Consider the following 9,785-nt stretch of genomic DNA (forward strand, 5'->3'; position numbering starts at 1 on the left):
CTTAGTTTTGTTATCCGTCGATATGTATCTTTCGGGCGAATGTTACAGTTATTGGAATGATTGGCCAAACAGTGAGGGCTAGAATATTCTGGTATTTTAAAATTTTAAAAATTCGAAGTGATGACGTAACATTTCTGAGAAACGTCAGAAACGGCCATTTTGGCAAAGAAGAAAAAGAAAAACACAAGAACAACATTAGCTGCGCTAACCACAACTACGGAATTGAGATTGAAAAACGACAGCGAGTTACAGAGTAACAGAGAACACTCCGAGTTGCAACTATTGTACTGCTTCAATAGTTGCAGGGCCGTTGCAGACAACGGTGAAGGGTGAAAGACGGCCTTCCGGATTAAGGGGAAATCAGGATTAACGAGCTTGATCCAGCGGATTCATCAATCCGGAAGGGTAAAGGAACTGAAACTTTTATCCTGTTACGTAAACTTTTAGCTTCCTGTCATGTCCTGACTTGAATTTAATTGATATCTAGATTCATTTTGATAAAGATGAGAAGCTAGGAGTTGGGGGAAAGGGTTGATCCATCTTCGATGGAGATGATGATTTTTATCTACTGAACAAAAACAATAGTAATATAATAAGTAGTAGCCCTGTTTTTAGGAGTGACCTCGTGGTCTGGGGATACTGAGACCCAGCCATGAGCTCACTATATCTGCATGTAATCTAGTTAATTTGAGTGTTTTGACCGAAGCCGAAAGCAGTAACGTTTTAGTCGACCCGATGTTAGAAAGACCACCGAAAAGTACTGGCTTGGTAGAGACGGTGAAAAGCATGCAAAGCTCTGTTTAGACGCTAGCCAGTCGTCTTAAGACTTAGTTTTGTCTTCCGTCGATATGTATCTTCCGGGCGAATGTTACATAGCCAGTCAATTTAGAACCTAGCTTACAAAGTACATTTTCCGTCGATATGTACTTCCGGGCGAATGTTACAATTTTAGAAGTTTTCAAATGCTTATTGAATGGTTTTGACGTGTCCTTTTTTATAATGTTTAAACTCAATTAAAGTTGAATTTGACAAACACTTGAATGCATGAAATCTTCATTTGGCAGCAATTTAAGTTTTAGTTTTTTATTAGGTGATCTTGTCTCAAGTCTAGATTAAAGCGTCTAAGTTTGCACTGAATTTTTTTTTCGGTTCTAAAAAGCTCGCATTCTTAGATTTTATGACTAATTCTTATGAAGTAGATTGTAAACCTACAACGAGCCAGAATGAGAAGAAGGTTGAGCGGATATTGGACAAAAGGCAAGTCTCCAATGATCAAGCTAAATATTTGATAAAATGGAGCAATACAGAGCTTATGGATGCAGTTTGGGTAGATGAAAGAACGATTAATTGTCCTGACAAAATCAAAGATTTTGAAGAAGTTATGCAACGAGTTCAAGAAGCGTTAGAACCAAAAAAAGAAAAAGAGGTACTTCATCAATTTCTGATATGTGTGTTTTAACAATTTTTTCTGTTGTCATGTTTTTGCTGTTGTATGCGAAGTGCAACTTCACCTCTGTGAAATAAATTGGTCAGTTTCCACAATCTGCTTATCATTTGTTTGGGCAAAAAATTAAAGACTCTTATTTTGATTCAATCACTTCAACTGATTTTCGGCAAAAAAATAGTAGATTGAGCAAGAAACTATGTAACTAATTTGAGTTGATGCCAATTAATGTAATTTTGCATCAAAGTAATTTCATGAGAAATTCGTTTTTGTTTATCATTGATATATAAATTGAACAACGGACCTAGGACTGTGCCTTGTGGCACAACACTTAACTTCAATCCAGTCATAAATAACTCCATTCACGTTTACTCTATGAAGGCGTCCATTGAAAAAAAAAATATTTCATTAATGCATTTGATTCCATTGAAAACCCCGTACAAGGTAATTTGGTTTACTAACATGTTACGTTAAATACAAACAAAAGATATAGAAAGGTCCAATAAAGCTGCATAAACAGTTTTTTTGGAATCTGTTTCTCGGATACTTTCTGTAAAGTGGAGCAACGCATCTTGCCTTGAACTTTTTGCGAAATCCAAACTGAAATCGAGTATTTATTTGATATTTGAGCATGTAAAATTTGTTCGAAGGTTTTGGAGAATGCACATGTTATTGAAATAGGGCGATAATGTATTGGATCGACCGGGTCATCTGATTTGAACAAGGTTTTGACAGTTGCTTTTTCTTTTCGGATGGAAAACATTTTCGTCTATACAGTCATTAATAGCAAAAGTAAGGTGTCACAATCTTTGATTGGCCGTTGATTATTACCTAAGCAGGTGCGGTAGAAGTTTGTAAAGGTTTTCTGATAATTACTTCTCCAAGTACATCAAAGCATTATTTTAAATGCTGACAATGGGTTGAAAGTTCTTATTGGGTTGAAAATGACCAAACTGGATTATAATGTTGAAAGCATTTTTCATATCCTGAGTTATCATTTCCTTGAATGAATTACTTATCGCCGTAATTCTGCTGTTGCTTGAACAGGAACTACGAACATGGTTGATAAATAACCATTTTTGCTGAATTGTGTTCAGAAGGGAGTAAGCACTTAGCGAATGATTTTCTGGTTTAACTTTAAATAAACTGGAAATTTTTTCTCGACAAATACAATAGTTTTGCCGATTACTTTCGGTGTTTTGATTCCGTCCAGCTAAAAGTATTTCTTGTTTGTTTTTCAACTTATCTTTGCACGCCGAACTAAGTTATTGATAATGAAAACTTGTTTTGGCGTTCGCACATTGGTGGACCTGAAACCGAGGAAGATTGAAAGAGTTACGGTAGTTCTGCTGTTGCTTGAGCAGAAAACACGAACTTGATTGCTAAGTATTCATATTTGTGGAATTGTGTTCAGGAGTGAGTAAACACTTGCGAATATTTTTCGTGTTTATCTTTAATAATTTTCTTTGGAAATCAATATTATTAGCAATGAAAACTTTTTTTGCGTCTGCGCATTGGTATAACTGAAACCAGGAAGTGCGAAAAGAGTTTTACACAATCTGATTTTTGGTAATGATCTTTGTTGGAAGTATAAATAATTTCCGAAAAGATCTTTCCAGATTCAACAACTGAAGCAAAATCATCCGTTTTATAAGGTGTAGCCGAAGCACTGACTCGCGTCTCATCATTGCGACGGAAAACTTTTAGTCCACAAGTTGGGTTGATCTCTGCTCCTCCTTTTTCAGTTTTACTGTTTTTTTTGTCATTTTAGACATCTCTTAATTTTTTCGTTTTCGTACATGTTTCTGTTTGAGATCGAGATTAAAAGCTCTGCACAAAACATCCAGAATTTAACATTGAGCATCACAGAATAGTTTCAAAAAATTTAAATTCAATCGCCATAGACTAAGCCGAGAATTTTAGTTTGAATTTTTGTACTGTTTCGGAAAAATTCAAGCATATCTGTTTTTTTTATCTAAGTTGGTTGCTTATAGGGTTGTTTCATTCTGGGCCGGGTGATTTTTTCACATGAGTTTTGTATTATTGAAGGATTATTGTAAAAATCTTAAGATGATTTCACTAAATTTTCGTCATCCGCATCAGAACGATTCAACCCATGCGAACCAAAAGCCATTCTCATTGAAAACGTGTGAATTTCGAAAATATCTAACTTTACATCGCGCTACCTAACTACCTTAAAAAACTGCATGTGAAATTTCAGTATATTTGCCTTAAAGTCTTTTCTAAAAGTTACAAAGGAGTTATTACCCTGATTGAGATTGTTTGGGGTTTAAATTTTTGATTTAATGAATACAATGATCTCTAAGTTACAGATTTTTTTTACATCGAACTCGTTTGAAGGCAGTCATTTATTCCAATTAAAGATGCTACATATTTTAAATTGCTAAGCTTTCTGTTTCTCACACATTTCATGTGTCTAGGAATTTTGTGGCCCCCAAATCATCTCGCTAGTACTTTTTTGATATTTGTTCTCCATTTATGCTAATAACTTTTAAGTCCTCCAGTAATAATCCGCAGTATTCGCCTTCTGGGAAAAAAGCTGTTTTCTTTGTTCGGTTTTTTTGTGATCTTGTTCAGTATTTTCTTGGTTGCATCCATTGGTTTCGGGTGGCAGGCTCTTTCTTTTCGTCTTTTTCATCTGAGTTTTTCAAATTACCCGTATTTTTTAATTTTCCAGATCGAAATTACTTACCTTTTTCTCCTTTCTGCGTCGATAAGTTCCGAGTTCAAACATGTTGGCAATTAAAACAAGAAATCAAAATATGGCAGTAAAAGAACTGACTGTGATCGCTAGAAGTTCAAATTGGTTGCAAGAATAAAAGGAAAACAAGACCCGCATTTTTTGATCAGAGAATCTTCCTCGCACTACAGGTTGCGAACGTCACTTGTGGTCTCTGTACTCGGCACAATTATTGATAAAATTACTTTCGTAGATTTTTTTTGTTTATCTACTAAACGCACATGTATCTGATAGACCCGTAGCCTCATATCAGGTCATTTTTTTTGAGTTTGTTTCAATTCCGGTATATTTTCCTCAGGTTTAATTTTATCAAGCTGGTTGGCTTGATTGGCAACCATAGGACTCTTCACTTCCAAGTTATTCTTCACTTTTCCCTACCTTGTAATTCAAATGGGTGTCAGACAGGAAACGATGCAGGATCAGTGAAGTAACTTTGGTTACCAAGATAATATTGGATTTATGATTTATTTCCAAAAAAAAGAAAGAAAAAAAATTGTTAGAGCAAGTGACTTATAAGGGTACTTTTTTGCCGTAAACAACTTTTGTTTTAAATCTGTAAAAATTTGGACTTACTCCATAATGCAAACTCAGCCGCTTCCAAGTCCATTTCCACTCGGTCAGTGTAACCTTCATGCTTTGAGGTCATAAGTTTTGGGTTTTAAATCGCGCTCGGACCTTTTTTTTAGATGAATATGAATTTTGATTTTTACTGGGAAAACCTGAATTGTCGTACTAGCGTTTCTCTTTTTCTTTTCTTAACCTTATATCTAAAGAATGGATTTGTTCTGATTTACACTATTGTTTTTCCATAATAAAAAGTTGTTCTGCAATTTGTAAGTTTACGAACTATGGTTTTGAATAAGTTCATTTTTATATTTTTGCTCGAATAGTTGTTATTTTATTTTATATCGCATTAGTTTTCTTTGTCGTTTAAAGAGCATAAAATTCTTTTTATGAGTTCTTACGTTTCAGAAGGAGTGGGGTGTAAAACGGGTGCGCGTCTTTCCAAAATTTTTGTGCCGTTAGTTCTTTATGACAATTTGGTTTTCGGCTCAACGTGTCTACCGAAGTATTGTCAGATAAATGGTCCTCTGGACAGGGGCGGATCTAGGATAATCTCGAGGGGGGGGGGCGGATTTTCAAAAAATTTTCGAAAATTGACGACCTTTTTTTTTAGGTCGATCAGATTGATTTTCCGAGCTCTCCCAAAGCAGTAAAAAGACCCTGTTTCGGCCAAATTTTCTGCGCCTCAGGAAATTTTTTGAAAAAACAGGTCAAAAAAGCCGTTTTTGGGCACTTTTTGGAAAATTTTGACAAAAAAACGCGTTTTTTTGGCGCGCGCTCCCCCTCAAAATTAGTATATATTGGCGCCAAAGGCGCTTATAAAAATTTGAGGGTCGGTCGGCCAAAAATGGATTTCTTAAAAAGTACCAAAGGGGGGACCCTTTGGGTTGGCAGGGGTTCGAATCCCTGAGGAGAACGTCCAACCCACCACGCCCCCCCCCTAAATCCGCCCCTGCCTCTGGATAATTTGTATTCGCTGACTAAGTTACGCAACTTGTAGAGGCATTAACTAAAATTGTTCTACTAAGTTGAATACTATTTTAGCTATTATTACCACTTTGCTTCAATTTCTCACCAATTGCAATAGGTTGCTCTAGAAAACAATTAACAAGAAACAATTAAACTAAAAATTTGGGAGGCAAATGCATTTTTATATTCCCTTATAATTTTTTTTTATGTGTGAAAGAATGAAGTGATTTTCACTTTTATAGATCTTGATGATTTTTTCCAGTAAAAAGTCTTAAGATGCTCTCATAACTATAAGTGCAGTCATACATAAAAACCCATTTATGAAAAAGTTTTACCAAGATATATTTATAAGTTGAAAAATATTGTCAATCAATTTGTTTTTTTTTGTTTTCCTTTTTTACACGTTTCCAACCCATTTGTTAACTTTGTTTTGATTTTGTCTAAGCACGTATTCTAAGAAAACATTCTAAGCTACTTGCGCAGCAGCTGAATCACCTTATTCAAGTTATGAAATAGATTTTAAGAAATAAGTTTTTCTTCCAAATTATGGGAAGCTTTCTCGTCGAAACTCGAATTGATATCATCGAATTGATTAAAATCATTACGATGTTTTACCAAGAAAGTAACCTACACATTTTTTTATATTTCAATTGTCCGAAATGAGTTGTTAGGTTTTTTGTTTGAGCAAATTGGAATTCTTGGTTAACTGAGGCTTGATCAAGACCCCTCTTCGTTATACGTTGTAATGAATCTCTTTTTTTATTTAGAAAGAAAAACCTGAAAGAAAGACAACAGAGGTAGAGCAACGACCCGTCGAAAAAATAGTAGATTGTGGTCGTGATGATCGAGGCGAATCTTTCTTTCTTGTCAAATGGGCAGGAACTGAAAACTTGGATTTGATGAGAAGGGATGAGGCCGTTGAAAACCATCCCCAATTTGTGATTGACTTCTACCGGTCGATGATACTGTGGCAGTGATTGAATGATTTGACGAAATTGACGCTAAGATGTTATCGTATTCTCTGACTCATATTAGATTTGTTTTAGTCTTCAAACTGTTTTCATTTTTTCTTTAATAAATCGACCGTGTATAATGTTTTAATTCTTTAATGTGAATGAACGAAGTGAAGACACTTATTGTTCCGACCATTGAAAAGGGGGAGAGCTTTGTCTTCCGGTGTGTTTTATTTTTTTCTTTTTGTTTTCCACGCAAAATCAGGTACCACAAATAATCATAGGAATGGGTCGAGTGAGATAACATATTAGAGCCCTTTTGCCCGTTATTGGAACGAAATCTAAAAGTTTTGGGTTAATTTTTTTTGAATTTAAGTCTAATTTCCAGCGGGTAAAGCGATCAAGTAACGTTCGTTATATAAAAATTGGTCGTTTAGGCTGAGAAAACTAGATTTTACTTTTTAAAAGTTTAGTCTTAAGACCTTGCTTAGTGCTTCATTGACAAAAAAGTTTTTCGAAAAAGCTTCAAAAATTATGAAGTTAAAAAATAAAAATTTTTTGAGCACTCACATTTAATTTTACGCAGATTGATTTTTAATTTGTTTAAAGGCTTGCAATCATCAAGCGTTATCACATCGAAATATATTTTTTCGTTAACTTTTTTCTGGTTAACAACTTGTTTCACAGAATCACTTGTATCTCGGTTCATAATGAATTCAAGTTTTTGTGAGTCTCCAGCACTTAACCTGGGGTGAAAAATATGCCTCGGACAGTGAAGTTTATATTTTATCGGCTTAGGGACCTAATTTGTGGTCGTTTCAAAGGAAACATAGTGTTATGCTTCGTTCCAGTTGACGATTGTTATTTATTTGTTAAAGTTTTGTTAATCGCCGTCGATTGTCTTTCTGGGCATGTTTTTCGCAAATGGAATATGATTCCAGAAGTTGTTTTTCAAGGGTTTGGATTTTTTAAATACTTTGTGGCTTTCTTTTCCTGTCTGCTATAATTTAAATTCAACCAACTATTTGTCGCATCTGGCGTAGAAGTAACATATCTGCTTGAGACAGCAAAGGCCTGTGGTTCGAATTTGGCTGGAGACTGTTTTTATGCAAACTTGAAATTTTATGCACTTTTGGGCTATCGCCTCTCTGTTTTTTTTTGCCGTCTTAGTTCCTGTTATCCGATTTTTTTTAAGGCACAGAGTTCTTCTTAGTTACTGTAACACACGTGCTTGAAGTCAGATCCCGGTAATTCGACTATAGTCGTGGCTTATATATTTTTTGCAAACTGAAAGTTTTCGGCTGATTTCAATTTTTGTTTGCTGAATTTTGCCCGCTTAGCTCCCGCAGAAAGGATTTGGTTTGAAAGTTCAGTTTTTCTAGGCTTCTCAAAGCTCTTTGTAAAGTTTTTAATGGTGCTGATAATTTTGTTCTACACCTTTTGGGCTTGTTTTTGCGATTTTTATGACAACGTTTTTTGAATGTTTCTTATTTTTCTTTTCAGTTTTATTTTATAAAACTGAACATAATGCTTACGATTTATTAGGAGACAATGTTTAAGTGGCTATCGAGCGTAACGTCAAAGAATTATTCAGAGCACCGCCAGAGGAAGATAATTTCGATCCAACTTTAAGTGTAGACAGTACCTGCCTAATATTTCTCAAAAATGCTGGGTTTAAAATTCATTTCAGTCTGGAACAAATCACTTACAAACAGCAACCTCCATGCTTAGAAAGAAATGTTTTGCAAACCGATTCGTTCTATGAAATAGTTGGAAATATTTCAACGTTTCATAGCTTGAAAAGCTTGCTTAGAAAAACTTAAAGTTTTCACGAACCGATTCAGTCTATGAAATAACTTGAAATAGTTCAAAGTTTCGTAGCTTTAAAAGCTTGCTGAGAAAAACTGAAACTTTTTGCGAACCGATTTGGGTCGAGAAAAAACTTGAAGTATTTCAAAGTTTCATAGCTTGCTTCAAAAAATTTAAAGGTTTTTCGCGAACCGATTAAGTCCATGAAAAGCTTGTAACTATTCAAAATTTCATAGCTTCAAAAACTTGCTTAAAACAATTTAAACTTTTCGCGAACAGATTTAGTGCATGAAATAACTTGCAATATTTTAAAGTTTCATAGCTTGATTAGCTGACTTGGTTTATAAATTAAAAGCTTGCTCAGAAAAACTTGACCTTTTTTTCAGAGCGATTCAGTCTATGAAATAAATTGAAATAATACAAAGTTTCTTAGCTTTAGAAGCTTATTAGAAAAACTTTTTGCGAACCCACTTAGTCCACGAAATAACTTGCAATGTTTCAAAATCAGTTGAGAGGCCTCAACAGAAAAACAGTTTGCCATCCGGTTCACTTTTTAACTAACATGACTTTTTAAAGATTCATAGCCTAAACTGCTTGCTTCGAAAAGTTTGAATTTTTTGCGAACTTTTTCAATCTATGAAATAACTGGAAATAATTCAAAGTTTAAAAGCTTGAATAGCTTGCTTCGACAAATTTAAAGCTTTTCGCTAACTGATCTGATTAAATCTATAGAATAACTTGAAATATTTCAATGCTTCATAGCTGCAAAACTTGCATAGAAAAACTCAAAGATTTAGTGAACCGATTCAGTCTACAAATAAACTTGAAAGAATTCAAATTTCATTATCTTGATTAGCTTGGGTAAAAAAATGTAGGCCTTTCGCGTACTGATTAGGTTTATGAAATAAATTGAAGTATTTTAAAGTTGCATAGCTCTGTTGGCTGGCTTGGAAAAACTTAATGTTTTCGCGAACCGAGTCAGTCTATGAATTATCTCGGAAATTTTTGAAGTGTCCTAGTTTTCAAACATTAGAAAATCTTCAAATTTTCGACTAGCTGGCCTAAACAAGTTTTTCGTGAAAAGATTTGTTTCCTCAAATATCTCGAATTATGTCTCATAGCTTGAAGTTTCATAGCTTGAACTGCTTGCTTTGGAAAACTTTAAATTTTGCCAACTTTTGAAAACTTTAACTTTTCGAAGTTCTTTGCTCCATTAACTCGCGCAGTAAAAAACCTGAAAATCACTTGAAAGGCTTTAACTGAAAAATAGTTTGCCATCCGGTTT

The 9,785-nt window shown here is 34.5% G+C and overlaps 1 long non-coding RNA gene across 1 annotated transcript; it reads left to right on the forward strand.

The window, feature by feature from the left end:
- The first annotated feature begins 1,171 nt into the window (after positions 1 to 1,171).
- Positions 1,172 to 6,833, forward strand: LOC134857322 (uncharacterized). Its single transcript, XR_010164895.1, has 2 exons — positions 1,172 to 1,426; positions 6,506 to 6,833. It is a non-coding gene; the product is annotated as an uncharacterized LOC134857322 (long non-coding RNA).
- Positions 6,834 to 9,785: the final 2,952 nt, after the last annotated feature.

The sequence above is a fragment of the Symsagittifera roscoffensis genome, chromosome 1 (assembly GCF_963678635.1).
Source record: "Symsagittifera roscoffensis chromosome 1, txSymRosc1.1, whole genome shotgun sequence".
NCBI classification, from domain to species: Eukaryota; Metazoa; Xenacoelomorpha; order Acoela; family Convolutidae; genus Symsagittifera; species Symsagittifera roscoffensis.